Below are 15,789 nucleotides of genomic sequence, written 5' to 3' on the forward strand. Positions count from 1 at the left end.
TCTGTATGTCCAATACAGGGGAATTGAGTGGATCTTTCCCATTAATTGTATAGCTAGCTACTGGTGCATGTAGGAAGGACTGTCCAAAGACTGATACTGTATGTGGCTTAGTTAGTAAGAGCATGCATGGTGCTGGCAATGGCAAGGTCATAGGTTCAATTTCTGCAGAGGTCAGATACATACTAAAAGGACAACTGACATAATGGGAGACAGAAGATATTGTTCCACTGACCACCATTATTAATAATTAGTCCCCATCGTTCAATCCTAATGAACTAAAGCATGTTCGCACCTAGCCGCGTCCACAGGGCACATACCTAGCAGCGTCCTCAGAACATACGCAGACCAGCTGGCTGGAGTGTTTACGGAAATATTCAATCTGTCCCTATCCCAGTCTGCTGTCCCCACTTGCTTCAAGATGTCCACCATCGTTCCTATACCCAAGAAAGCAAAGGTAACTGAACTAAATTACTATTGCCCTGTAGCACTCACTTCTGTCATCATGAAGTGTTTTGAGAGGCTAGTTAAGGATCATATCATCTCTACCTTACCTGTCACCCTAGACCCACTTCAATTAGCATACCGCCCCAATAGATCCACAGATGATGCAATCGCCATTGCACTCCACACTACCCTATCGCATCTGGACAAGAGGAATACCTATGTAAGAATGATGTTTATTGACTATAGTTCAGCCTTCAACAGCATAGCACCCTCCAAGCTCATCATTAAGCTTGGGGCCCTGGATCTGAATCCCGCCCTGTGCAACTGGGTCCTGGACTTCCTGATGGAAGGAGCGAAGGAGCTGATCGTGGAATTCAAGAGACAGAGAGAGCACGCCCCTATTCACATCAACGGGACCGCAGTGGAGAAGATGAAAAGCTTCAAGTTCCTCTGTGTACACATCACTGACTATTTGAAATGGTCCACCCACACAGCCAGTGTGGTGAAGAAGGCGCAACTGTGTCTCTTCAACCTCAGAAGGCTGAAGAAATTTGGCTTGGCCCCTAAGACCCTCACAAACTTTTACAGATGTACAATTGAAAGTATCCTGTCGGGCTGTTTCACCGCCTGGTATGGCAACTGCACCGCCCGCAACCGCATAGCTCTCCAGAGGGTGGTGCGGTCTGCCCAACACATCACCGGGGGCACACTGCCTGCCCTCCAGGACACCTACAACATCCGATGTCACAGGAAGGCCAAATCATCAAGGATATCAACCACCCGAGTTGCATCAAAGCTGGGACAGAGAGACTGAAAAGCAGCCTCTATCTCAAGGCCATCAGAATGTTAAATAGCCATCACTAGCCGGCTACCACACGGTTACTGAACCCTGCACCTTCGAGGCTGCTGCCCTATGTACATAGACATGGAATCACTAGTCACTTTAAATGGAACACTAGTCACTTTTAATAATGTTTACATACTGGTTTCTTAATTTCATATGTATATACAGTACTGTATTCTACTGTATTTTAGTCAATGCCACTCAGACATCGCTCGTCCTAATATTTATGTATTTCTTAATTGCATTCTTTTACTTTTAGATTTGTGTGTATTGTTGTGAATTGTTAGTTACTACTGCACTGTTGGAGTTAGGAACACAAGCATTTTTCTACACCCTCAATAACATCTGCTAAATATTTGTATGTGACCAATAAAATGTGATTTGATTTGATGATGGATGATGGTAGCTGTGGGTAGACAATGAGGAAGGGGATGTAACTCCTGTTAGCCATCTTGCCTGAAGTGGACCACCATATGGTGACATGAAAGGATGGCAAACATGGTGCCAAGCAGAAATGAGACTGTATTAAATCCCCCAACTACAGAATATGGGATAAGTAAGAGACTTATGTGACAGTAAAGAAAGAAAAGCTGGCACTCAACGTAGGTTATAGGCTATGCAGCTCCAGTGTGCTACCTTTTATTTATTTATTTTCAATCTTTTTTCAGCACGGACTTATCACGTGACAGCTATTTTCTTCCTCTCTTTATCTTCCCTTTCTCTTTCCTTCTCCATCTTCTGCTTCCCCTTGTCTCCCTCTCTTCCTGAAAAAAACACTTTTCTTAGAGATAAGAGTTTGTCGACTGTGAAGTCTGTGGTGTGCTAGCCTAGTTATAGAGAACAAACATAAAGCCTTTAGAGATTTCTTATAGTCTCAGTGTTGGAGTCCTGGGGTGTGACATTACCTAACAAACAGACAGGCAGAAGCTGACTTCCTTCAGGATTGGGGAGGCAGCCCTCTCAAGTCCTCTAATAACAATACAATAAATTACGTTGATAAATGATGCATAACTGCAGCTTTCTGGCTCCGGAGGAAACATGGGTCATTCCATGGATCCTCTGCAGTCATAGCTCTCTGTGTGATTTTAAAAAAGTAGGACAAAATAACAGCCATGACTATGGAAGATATTGCACAAAATAAAATATATTCGATTTTTAAAAATGTATTTATGTATCCTTTATTTAACTAGGCAAGTCAGTTAAGAACAAATACCCCGGCCAAACCCTAACCCGGACAACCCTGGGCCAATTGTGCGGCGCCCTATGTGACTCCCAATCACGGCCGGTTGTGATTCAGCCTGGAATCGAACCAGGTCTGTAGTGCCGCCTCTAGCATTGAGATGCAGTGCCTTAGACTCATGTGCCACTCGGGAGCCCAAATAGCACAGACAACGTGATAAAAACGGTATTTCATCCAATAAATCGTATAGCTACCCTTCAGTCAGTCTACTATGGCCAATACACAGATGAAGGCAAAGGCAGTCCTCGGTAGTTCACGGTCAAGAACGTGCATCTGGTTAGTTGGAGCAAAGATTGAAGACTTATGTAATCATCACACACTTTATTCAAGGGCTGTAAGCCCTTAAATGCAGGTCAAGGACACACGTTTGACATTTCATCCCCAAAATACACATATTTTTTATGAATAAAATTGAAACAATAAATGTATATATTCCACTAAATACATTCGACGTTCATTATTCATTACCAAAGTAATTAAATGTTATGGAGACGCTCGTGTTGTCTGTGCTGATGTCTAGAAATCCCAAAAACTACAATTACCAAGAGTGCGGAGAGAGTAGTAAACAGCCAATAGAATTGCAGAATTGGCATTGACGACACATTTGGGGCTTTTTATGCGCGAACTGGCCATGCTCGAGCAGAAAATTCGCGGCTAAAGTCTGGCTGCTGAGGAGAAATTTGTTTCACTGTTTGTAAAGGTGGGTGTAACATTAGTCTGTTGCGTAGTTAACGTTATCCTTACAAAAAACTATGATTTAAAGATTGGAATGTTCTAGCTAATCTTGCCTGATATGTATTTTAAAAAAACGAGTTCGTCGAGTGGTGATAAAATGGGTTACCTCAGCTTCAATATTGGCTAAACGCCACGGTTGTCGTCGGGTTTTTTTGGACGTTAACTAACCAACCTAGCTAATTTCATGTCTTTCAAAATAGTTTCTGACTGCTCTAGTGAAAATGGAATGTAATTGTAACGAACGTGGAGAACGCTGGTTAACTACTATTGTGCGGTGGTACTGTAACGTGTAACGTTAGTCATCTTTTGATTGTTCTGTTGCCTTCAGACAGTGACAAGTTGAGTGTTTGTCTTGACGTTACTTACTGGGTAGGGATGCACACTTGATAGTGCGTGGTGCAAATGACTTTCTATTGATTACACGACGTAACTAGCTAGTAACAAGTCATTCTGCATTTACTATAATATGCACAGGTCTTTGACATTTTAAACGAGCTAATTTAGCCTACTTTGAGCCATTCATTGATGCATTTCGATGACTTAAGCATTTTGTTTGCAGGATATTTTGAAAAACAAACGCTGTTGGCATCCATATTTGAAGTTTTCCGTCGCCACTAACAATTCTCAGCGATATTGACGTTAATGATTGTTCGTTGAACGTTCAGGTTAAATCACAATTTACCAGTCGTTCAAACACATTGAACTTGAAATAGAGGGGCATCGTGCAAGTAGCAAAGCGGGCTGAGCTGTTGGAGCACGCGCTCGCGCCACTCTTTGTTTGCAGCTGCTCACATTAACGTTCATTGCAACCAAACAAAAGCGGCTTTCTTGTGCCGTTACCTAATATTTTGGAACCTAAACAAGTTTTGTGACCCTGGAACGTTAGCTAGTCTGTATTTAGAACTAAGGTTAGTGTTATATTTTGATTGCTGCAGGTGTCTTCCCCCCCCTTTTATCCAAGATAATACATTTGGGTTAAGTGCATCATGAGCTGGCTAAGTTACATGGAAATACTTTATACGTTCTTACGTAAGTTGATATTTATCCTTGAGTTCTTGACAAACCTCCGCATGTTTGTCTGACTTTGGCAGCACCACTTCACCAGTCAAATTCCTGTACATGCACATGTATTTAGCGAATAACGGTGATTATGATTATTTTTGCTTTTGAATGGTTCAAGTATTAACTAGCTGCTCTCGAACTTTTGCCCTCCCTTTGTGGTTTTTAGCTAGAGAACTACACACAAACAGGTGCACCGTTTTTGCAGCTTGTTCTGCTGACTGGGTCTATATTCAGAGATTAGTCTTGTTGGCTTCCGTTGTATATTATAGCTGCAAAATATCTTTGTAGCTCCCCAATGGCATTTTCAACCCCCTGCAATGTTGGTAAGCTTTAGCCTTTTGTTCTAAGACACAGCCTGTTTATTCATCAACATGTATCCCTGCAACTGAGGCTGTAGCCTGGCATTGAAAGGGCCTCACCCATCTAACTTACAGTAGGGGCTTCTTGATTTCATTAAATCTAGTGTACATGCTAGACCGTGGGGCCGGGAAAATACCCGTATTGCTATATTGTTTTCATGGCAAAAATAAGAACTCTTTGGTCGTTTAAAAAAAACAGATGTATGTAACATTTTGTGCTTCGGTTAGGAAAATAAATGTCTCTGGATGACAACATAATGTTTGTTTCCTTGCCAAGATACTAATGAATAGTGATACTGGTATCTTCCTGGCCCTACTTGTGTTTTAATGTGCCATAGTTAGCTGTGAATGAATGCCACATAGGTTTTTTTTAATAGGGCGGTGGTTGGTTGCAGTGTTGAACATGACCGAAAGATGTCCCCACTGGGTGGGCCTTGTTTTGCTTTTCGCAGCTCTGTTTAGTCAGTGTTCCACCTGAACACAGTGAGGTCTCTATCACACCAGAGGGTGCTAGTGCTCTGTTGATTCAGGCACCTTGTGAAGATGGAGATTTCATCCAGTGCGTATGGAGCTGGTTCTTCATGTTCAAGGACATACTAATGCATTATAAAGGTTTATTAGGTGTGCTTGTTGGTGTCTAGGCCGGGTTACTGTAAAAGCACTCTGACAACTGATTTTGAAAGGGCTTTATTAAATAAATGTGTTACTAATTCATACTTTTTCTTCCTTCCAGGTACATTGACTCTGTCCACTGCTGAAATGGCCTCTTCCTGCGGAGGCAAGTTGTGATTTTTAAAAGCTGAAAATATTCGTTCCACTCTTATCTTAAAGTGACCAGGTGGAAGCCAGTCTAATGAGCTTCCACCATATGGTTTTCACCAGTCATGTCTATTCCCATCAGTCCAGATGAGAGGAAGGAGAAGTTGTAAAAACATTTATTTTTATAGGGAGCATTAATTGTCTAGTGGCCCAATTCTGTCATGCACCCCCCCCCCCCCCCCCCCCTGGATTGTTCACATCCCTGTCCTTAGTCCGCTTCCCTTGTTTGGAAGGCTAGTATTTCTGCACACAGACAAGTTCCCCGTTACAATAGAAACCGCCATGTTGATGTACTTGTTTCAGTAACTGAAATGCATAATTTGTCCCATCCAGATATTCTGGTTAAGGAGATTGACAAACGTGCGTCTGGCCAGGCGTTCGAGGTGATCCTAGGAGCTCCAGCTCCAGATGCCAAGGGAGAGTTCCCCCTTTCTCCCCCCAAGAAGAAGGACCGTCCTTGGAGGAGATTCAGAGGAAACTAGAGGCTGCAGAGGAGAGGAGGAAGGTAGTTGTGCTCCAGTTAAGGCACACTGAACTTTTGCCTATGAGATGCTCTTGAGCCAAAAGGGTCCCCTAAAGGAAGTATATTGTCCAGAAATGACCTTTTTTGACAAACGTCATCTACCCTCCCTCATGAATAATAGTGTATATTGTTAGGTAAAAACAAAAGGGTATCATGGAACATTTCTGCTTGACTGGTAAAAATACTGGCATTTTGGTGCAGTACAGCCAGCTAGTGCAAAATATTGCTTATTGTCTACGATATGCTATATCGTCAGATTATGAGTAGTGTTACTTTAAAATTGCTTTATCAATTTTGTCCTTTTTGGACCCCAAGGAAGCAGGATCCAATGAATCCAAATACGACTACAATATCCTGACTTAACTAGATAGATTTCTTCCCCCCCCCCCCCCCCCCCCCCATCACTAGTATTCACATTCAAATATTTTGCCTTGTTGACCTGACAAGCCTCTATGATAGGGATCAACTAGATTCAGGTTTATTTTGTTTTGATAGCCATTTGAGCTTCTCTCAATTTCCAGCCTATGATTGACTAAAACCTATCCTTCCATTCATTGCTTACATTTGTGTATCTCTGTGGGAATACTTTGGCACAGATTTCCCAAATGTTTAAACTCCTTGTCTCATTTCCTGCCCCCAGAACTTGGGTGTTGCAAATCACCTGTGGCTGCAGCCAGTTGGGAACCCTGCTCTGTATTATAAAATAGTTTTGTAGTTGGATGCTGAATCGCACTCCTCTTGTGCCATCCTCCAGTCCCATGAAGCAGAAGTTCTGAAACACCTCGCTGAGAAGCGGAGCATGAGAAGGAGTGCAAAAAGGAAAGCCATGGAGGAGAACAACAACTTCAGCAAGATAGCAGAGGAGAAGCTTAACCAGAAGATGGAGGCTAACAAAGAAAACAAGGAGGCCCTTCAGGCAGCCATGAGTGAGAAGTTCAAGGAGAAGGTATGTTGGACTATCTTTTTTACCTGCATATCTGTCTTGCTGTGATCATCTGACTCAGCTACCAGTCATTTTCAATGAAGCACACAAGACAGTGGGGTTGTTCAATATTGCAGGTGACTGCTGACTCCAAATCACCTTGCATCATAAATGACTATTTGTAGATCAGTCACAATTTACCCATGATGCATTATGTTGTTGACACTCTGGAACATGATCAGTAGTGTGGCCTGCGCCTAGCTAGCGACCACATTAACATTTCCAAAGTTTGTACAAATTTCGACACGGCCGACACCCATTCAGGAGGGTGCAGTTCTTGCTAGCGAGCTTTTGACTAAAAACAACTAATCCCAGCCTAAAACCCCAAACTGAAAGCATCTCAGATGCAGAAGCACGTTGACTAGGAAAAACTCCCTACGAAGAAACCTAGAGGAATCAGGCCCTGAGGGGTGGCCAGTCCTCTTCTGGCTGTCCCTTATGGAGATTATAAGAGTACATGGCCATTAAGGCCTGACTGTACCATTTGGTAGTGGTTGTCTTAACTGCATCAAATTGTTATTAAAAGTTTCAAGCTAAAGTAACAAGGGTAATTAAGGCCATTTTGCTGTGCTCCCTGTCCAATGTCTACAACTCCAGTCATATGAAACTGCCTTCCTGTTGGTAGATCATTGTAGCCTACTTCTCATTTAGCCAACTTCATTAAGGTTTATTCGAATAACCATGCCCCATCCCTAAAGGATACACCCACTGGGGTGGTGGTCTCAACGACTTGATCACTTATCTCTGCAAGTGAGTTCAGTTGGTTTGGGTCAAATTAAACTTTATTTGCCACATGTGCCGTATACAACAAGTGTAGACTTTACTGGTACCTAGTCAGTGTGCAGGGGTACAGGCTAGTTTGAGGTAATTTTTACATGCAGTTGGGAGACTTGCAGGAGAAAGTTAAGTGTTTTATGATCAGTGTTTTTAATTGACTTCACATCACTGGTCAAGCTTGTGACAAATTGGCAAAGGAATGTATGCATTTATTGTCTGTTAAGAAATTCACTTTTGAAAGATGTCACTAATGTTTTGAACTTCTGTCTTCCCAGGACAAGAAACTGGAAGAGGTGCGTGCTAAGAAGGAAACCAAAGAGGGCGGTGCCGAGACATCAGAAAACTGAACAGTTCAGTCTATAGGGGAATTGTATACTATAAGGTTTTTTACGTATCCAAAGATTGATTTATATTTAGTTGATGGCCAGTATTTTTGTTCACTGCCACCCACTTTATGAAGAAATATAAGTTCTCCCAGTTTGTGAATTTAGCTTCTCTACTATAAGTGTACTTGCTATAGTTTTACATGTGGATATTTGTCTCCTTGTTGCTTCTATTCCACGGCTGTCTAAATGTTACTAGCCTTCAAATCCTCAATTCCTTTCAAATGGCATTGGAGGATAGGATCCAAGGTAATGTCCTTATACCACCAATGAAGCTTTGAGAGATTAATGAAAAAAGGACTGAGGAAGCAAGAATTTGACCTCAAGTAACTGTTTCATACACAGCCCATTTCTTTGGATATGTATCTTTTGTCATGGCAGCTTCTGACCTAATGAAAAATAGCAGTGTACGTAGTTGTCCTTTAAGGAAGCATGTGCTGTGCATAGGCCCTCGACATGATCTCTCTATTCCATAGTGCAGCTTTGGAACAGTGTCCCCGTGTATCTCACACCTGACTGTTCATAGCACTTATTGATCACTGTTAACATATTGATTGGTTTCACCTTTTTTCACAGCATCAGGTGTTGTATTGCAGCTTTTGCTGTTCAGAGATCTACTAGTCTTGTTCTTTAAAGAACTAGGGCTGATATGGCATCCTGATCCTATTACACTACCCAAAAGTAGTACGGTGCCATTTCAGACACACCCTAAATCTAATCTTTGTGCCACTGCAGATTTTATGCATTTGTAAAGTGGAGTTTTGTCTCAAAGCACATGACTTAGTGCTGTTGTAGGGCAATGAAGTAACTTTGCCAGACTTTTGAATCATCTAGGATGTTACTGGAAGTGGGTCCACACATGGAATGCAAAAGAGGAATACACTTTGGATTCTTAATAGATGTTACTAGTTGACTTAACTGTTGTACTAAAAAATAAAATTATTAAATGCCTTTTATTAATTTGTGCTTTATTGATTCCTTTGACGCTTCAGTTTTCCACAATTCTTCGAAGCAATTCTTCGAAGACTATCCTTTAACACTTAGCCAGAACAGGTTAAAGATGTGAGGATGTAGTTTGCCTGAAATCCAAACTGATGCTCAGTTTTGTTTTGGATTCCATTCTAAGATTTAGCAGCCAGTATTTTCCTATCACACAAAGGTTAAGAGAGGATTTTGGGCTTAATCTTGCACATTGTAAATGAACATAATGTTACACTGGGACTAACCGATGAGCTAAGCATTATGCTTCACTTGGAAAGCTTGCGACATCTTCCCAATGGGTTAGGTTTTTTGACTCCTGATGCCATCTAGTGGGGTTTGGGAGAGAAGTGCTGATCAGCGACAGTATTTAAACTACTGGTTCAGACTGAAGGGGGGGGTGAATAGGATTTGGTGGATTCAGAACATTTGCTGTGAATGGGATCAAACTGAAATGCATACTGCCCTGGCTTCATTTGACTCTTGGTTCCCTTATCTGTCCACTTCAGTCATTCTTCACCTTCTGCAAGTGTGCTAGGATGGCAGACATAGGCATGCATCAAGTCACAAGTTATGTCTGGAGGCTGTCATGGAGAGAGGGCAGACTAAAAACAGTTAACTGCAAAATACAGTATTAAAATGATTTGGCATGGATCCTCAAGTTCTACAGCTGTACTATCGAGAGCATCCTGATTGGTTGCATCACCGCCTGGTATGGCAACCGCATGGCACAAAGGCTAGTGTGTACGGCCCAGTACATCACTGGGGCCTTGCTTCAGTGATGTCAGCGGTGTCAGAGGAAGGCCCTAAAAATTGTCAGACTCCAGCCACCTTAGTCAGACTGCTCTGCTACTGCACTGCAAGTGGTTTCGCCCCCCCCCTGTTACACGGCTGCTACTCTATCTACGCATAGCCACTTTAACTCTACCTACACGTACATACTCCCTCAATTACCTCGACTAACCTGTGCCCTCACATTGACTCTGTACCAGTAACCATCGCTACTGTTCTTTTACTGCTGCTCTTTATCTATTTTTTAAACTTATTTATTTTTTTACTTAACAATTATTTTTCTTAACTGCATTGTTGGTTAAGGACTTGTAAGTAAGCATTTCACTGTAAGGTGTACACCTGGTGTATTCGGCGCATATGACTAATACAATTTGATTTGATTTATTTGAATATTGAGCATGGAATTAGCATAGTAAGACCACTAGGTGGCAATGTTGCACTTTAATTCAAGAAACCAATGGTTAGTCTTTTTCTCACCATTCTGTCAGGATATCTAAAATATTCACCTTCTCCTTTCAAATTAATCTAATTTTCCCTTAGACATCCATCTCACCTTAACAATCATTTTGTCAAAGCTATATTAATAGGTCTGGTAGATAGTGCCTTCAAAAAGTATTCAAACCCCTTGACTTTTTCCATATTTTGTGTTACAGCCTGAATTTAAAATGTATTAAATTGAGATTTGTTGTCACTGGCCTACAGACAATACCCCATAATGTCAGTGGAATTATGTTTTTTGATTATTTACAAATTAATTAAAAATGAAAAGCTGAAATGTCTTGAGTCAGTAAGTATTAAACCCTTTTGTCATGCCTAGCCTAAATAAGTTCCAATTGGCCTAACAAGTCACATGTTGCACTCTGTGTGCAATAATAGTGTTTAACATGATTTTTGAATGACTACCTCTTCTCTGTACCCCACCCATACAATTATCCGTGGTGGATTTCAAAAACAGATTCAACCACAAAGACAAGGGAGGTTTTCCAATGCCTCACAAAGAAGGGAACCTATTGGTAGATGGGTAAAACATGCTTTGGATGGTGTATCAATACACCCAGTCATTACAAAGACAGCTTTACACACTCTTGGCATTCTCTCAACCAACTTCATGAGGTAGTCACCTGGAATGCATTTCAATTAACAGGTGTGCCTTCTTAAAAGTTAATTTGTGGAATTTCTTTCCTTAATGCGTTTGAGTCCTATTTGGTAAAAGTCCATATTAAGGCAAGAACAGCTCAAATAAGCAAAGAGAAACGACTTTAAGACATGGTCAGTCAATCCGGAAAATTCCATTCTTCAAGTGCAGTCGCAAAAACCATCAAGCGCTATGATGAAACTGGCTCTCATGAGGACCGCCAAAGGAATGGAAGAACCAGAGTCACCTCTGCTGCAGAAGATAAGTTCATTAGAGTTACCAGCCTCAGAAATTGCAGCCCAATAAATGCTTCACAGAGTTCAAGTAACAGACACATCTCAATATCAACAGTTCAGAAGAGACTGAATCAGGCCTTCATGGTCAAATTGCTGCAAAGAAACCACTACTAAAGGACACTAATAAGAAGAAGAGACTTGCTTGGGCTGAAACACAAGTAATGAACATTAGACTGGACCAAATTGGATATTTTTGGTTCCAAACACCATGTCTTTGTGAGATGCGGTGTGGGTGAACGGATGATCTCCGCATGTGTATTTCCCACCGTAAAGCATGGAGGAGGTGTTATGGTGTGGTGGTGCTTTGCTTGTGACACTGTGATTTACTTAGAAGTCAAGGCACACTTAACCAGCATGGCTACCACAGCATTCTGCAGCAATTCGCCATCCCATCTAGTTTGGGCTTAGTGGGACTATTATTTGTTTTTCAACAGGACAATGACCCAACACACCTCCAGGCTGTGTAAGGGCTATTTTACCAAGAAGAAGAGTGATGGAGTGCTGCATCAGATGACATGGCCTCCACAATCCTCCGACCTCAACCAAATTGAGATGGTTTGGGATGAGTTGGATCGCAGAGTGAAGGAAAAGCAGCCAACAAGTGCTCAGCATATGTGGGAACTCCTTTAAGAAAAGCATTCCTCATGAAGCTGGTTGAGAGAATGCCAAGAGTGTGCAAAGCTGTCATCAAGGCAAAGGGTGGCTATTTGAAGAATCTCAAATGTAAAATATATTTTGATTTGTTTAACACTTTTTTGCTTACTACAAAATTCCATATGTTTTAGTTTTGATGTCTTCACTATTGTTCTACAATGTAGAAAATAGTTTAAAAAACACAAAAAAAACACTTGAATGAGTAGGTGTTCTAAAACTTTTGTGCACTTAGAAAGACTCACAACTGTAATCACTGCCAAAGGTACTTCTACGAAGTATTGACTCAGGGGTTTGAATATTTATGTAAATTAGATATTTCTCTATTTCATTTTCAAAGATTTGCACAATTTTCAAAAAACCTGTTTTCACTTCATGGAGTATTGTGTGTAGGTGGGTGAGAAAAAAATATTTAATCAATTTTGAATGCAGGCTGTAAGACAGCAATATGTGTACTAAATTGAGGGGTATGAATACTTTCTGAAGGCACTGTTGGAAAAAAAACGGTTACCCACTTTTTATGAGAACTTTCATGAAGTGAAATGGAAAATATAATTAATCCCTGGATGGCTGACAAGATTCTAGCTAATATTGATCTAATATCAATAATATGACTTGATGAGGCCTTATGTGTAGGTGTTTCTATAGGAATTTATTCAACCCATGCTTTTTCGTTTCGACCCCATGGTAAACTGGAAGATTGTAGGTAATATTAATCTAATAGCTATGGGCTATGTGAACCTGGTGGTCCTATGTGTTGGTGTTTCCAAGAAGTTCATGTTCCATTCGACCCCTGCGGTTGTTAACTCAAAGCAAAGGTCACCTGGTCCAGAGGTTATTTGGCCGTATGCAGCAGGTGTACACCCAGGTGGATAGTTCATGTATTTAAAGCTATGCAGAAACGTCACTCAGATCATGTAGAAAAAGCTGTAATATTGATTCTCTCCATAGGTCAGGTAGAAGCTGGTGCTGTGGAGACATCTTTATGTAAGGCACTGAGCTAAATTCAGATAACACCCTGTGGGTGGAGGAAAAAGAAGGTAAAAAAAGGGTTGGGAGAGGTATGTGCATACACTATAGATAGAATATCATTAAGTAGGATTGGAGGTGCTGTTGGGTAAGGGTAGAGGTTTACTAGTCATAGAAAAACAAGGAGAACCCAGGCACTCTTCATATTATTTACATGTCTTCAGAAATTATTAACATCCCTTGACTTTTTCAACATTTTGTTGTGTTACAAAGTGGGATTAAAATTGATTTGACATTTTTTGTCAACGATCTACACAAAAAACTCTGTCATGTTAAAGTTTGTAAAACACTAATATTGGTTGTTGATCATTGCTAGACAACTATTTTCAGTTCTTGCCATAGATTTTCAAGCAGATTTAAGTCAAAACTGTACCTCGGCCTCTCAGGAACATTCACTGTCTTCTTGGTAACATTCACTGTCTTCTTGGCAAACTCCAGTGTAGATTTGGCCTTGGGTTTTAGGATATTGTCCTGCTGAAAGGTGAATTCATCTCCCAGTGGCTCGTGGAAAGCAGACTGAACCAGATTTTCCTTTAGCATTTGCCTGTGCTTAGCTCCATTCTGTTTCTTTTTTATCCTGAAAAACTTCCCAGTCCTTAACGATTAAAGCCACAGGCATTCAACTCTGTAACTGTTTTGAAGTCACCGTTGGCCTCGTGGTGAAATCCCTGAGCGGTTTCCTTCCTCTCTGGCAACTGCACTAGGAAGGATGCCTGTATCTTTGTAGTGACTGGGTGTATTGATACACCATCCAAAGTGTAATTAATAACTTCACCATGCTCAAAGGGATTTTAAATGTATTTTCTTTTGTTATTTCATTTTTTTTTATCCATATACCATTAGGTACTCTTCTTTGCGGGGTATTGGAAAACTCCCTTGTTTTTGTGTTTGAATCTGTTTACTGCTCGACTGAGGGACCTTGCAGATAATTGTATGTGTGGGGTACAGAGATGAGATAGTAATTCAAGAATCATGTTAAAGCTCTTAAGGATCCTCCCCTTTTTTTCCCAATTTTTGCCTAAAATGACATACCCAAATCTTACTGCCTGTAGCTCAGGACCTGAAGCAAGGATATGCATATTCTTGATACCATTTGAAAGGAAACAATTTGAAGTTTGTTGAAATGTGAAATGAATGTAGGAGAATATAACACATTAGATGTGGTAAAAGATAATACAAAGAAAAACCATGCGTTTTTTTGTATTTTTTTTGTACTATCTTTGAAATGCAAGAGAAAGGCCATACCGTATTATTCCAGCCCAGGCGCAATTTATATTTGGGCCACTAGATGGCAGCAGTGTATGTGCAAAGTTTTAGACTGATCCAATGAACCATTGCATTTCTGTTCAAAATGTTGTATCAAGACTGCCCAAATGTGCCTAATTGGTTTATTTATACAATTTCAAGTTCATAAATGTGCATTTGCCTCAAACAATAGCATGGTATTCTTTCACTGTAATAGCTACTATAAATTAGACAGTGCAGTTAGATTATCAAGAATTGAAGCTTTCTGCCAATGTCAGATATGTCTATGTCCTGGGAAATGTTCTTGTTACTTACAACCTCATGCTAATCGCATTAGCCTACGTTAGCTCAACCGTCCCGAGGTCGGGACACCGATCCTGTAGATGTTATTAAACACTATAATTGCACACAGAGTGAGTCCATGCAACTTATTATGTGACTTGTTAAGCATATTGTTACTCCTGAACTTATTTAGGCTTGCCATATCAAAGTGGTTGAATACTTATTGTCTCAAGACATTTCAGCTTTTCATTTTTAATTCACTTGTAAACTTTTCAAAACAATTCCACTTTGACAGTATCGGGTATGGGGTAGGCCAGTGACAAAACAATCTAAATTTAACCAATTATAAATTCGGGCTGTAACGCAACAAAATGTGGAAAAGTCCAGGGGTGTGAATACTTTCCGAAGGCACTGTATAATGCATTTATTGCTGTAATGTTTTCAGAGGAACACCTTAAAAACTCTGACGCATTTTGGCATCTCCCTTCGTCAGGGGGTAGTGGCACTGTGGGTGTATGAGAAGAGGAACTGTAGTGTAGGTGATGTGAAGTTAGAATTTTAGCTTTAGTGTTCGCTCTTAATTAAGTCATAGCTATATTACAGTGTGCTGAAAATTATTTTACAAAAATCCATTTGTCAGAGCACTGTAATTTTACATTTTCTTTTAGACAAAAGAGTGAGAGAAAAGACAGGACTCGAACAATGGAGAGCAAGACTAGTCATCCATAATGAGTGAAATGTTTTGTCTGGTTCAGTTTGATGTGTTCTGTTCTACTCCCCCAGCCTAGATGCCCGTTAGCGTTAGACACTGGTGATTAATGGGAGGTCACTACTGTTTCTAATAAACCAAAGACACTTATTACTACACCTACACAGGGGGGAGCTGTGGTGACGCAATTGCCGCTGACTTTTAGTCCTCCAGGGGGATGAGATGGTAGTGTGTGCGTACGAGGTGATCCATGTTATACCAATGACTCACGTAAGTCTTCTGAATATAACAAACATAGTCTGTACCGGTTGATTTCTTTGAAGCAACTTTATGTGGTTTTCGGGAAAATATAGTATAATGGCTACCTGCGCTGGTCGTTCAGTCGAACACAAAAACACAACAATTAAAAGTAATTTAGTACTTTCTTTAAATGGAACTACATTCTTCTGACTTGAATAAGGAAAATATTCTAACCCACTTGTCCCTGCTGATTTCCTAGTAGGT

General features: G+C 40.7%; 1 pseudogene; it reads left to right on the forward strand.

Moving 5' to 3' along the window:
* Positions 1-4,605: 4,605 nt before the first annotated feature.
* Positions 4,606-9,124, forward strand: LOC111956051 (stathmin-like; annotated as a pseudogene).
* Positions 9,125-15,789: the final 6,665 nt, after the last annotated feature.

The sequence above is a fragment of the Salvelinus sp. IW2-2015 genome, linkage group LG31 (assembly GCF_002910315.2).
Source record: "Salvelinus sp. IW2-2015 linkage group LG31, ASM291031v2, whole genome shotgun sequence".
Taxonomy (NCBI): Eukaryota; Metazoa; Chordata; class Actinopteri; order Salmoniformes; family Salmonidae; genus Salvelinus; species Salvelinus sp. IW2-2015.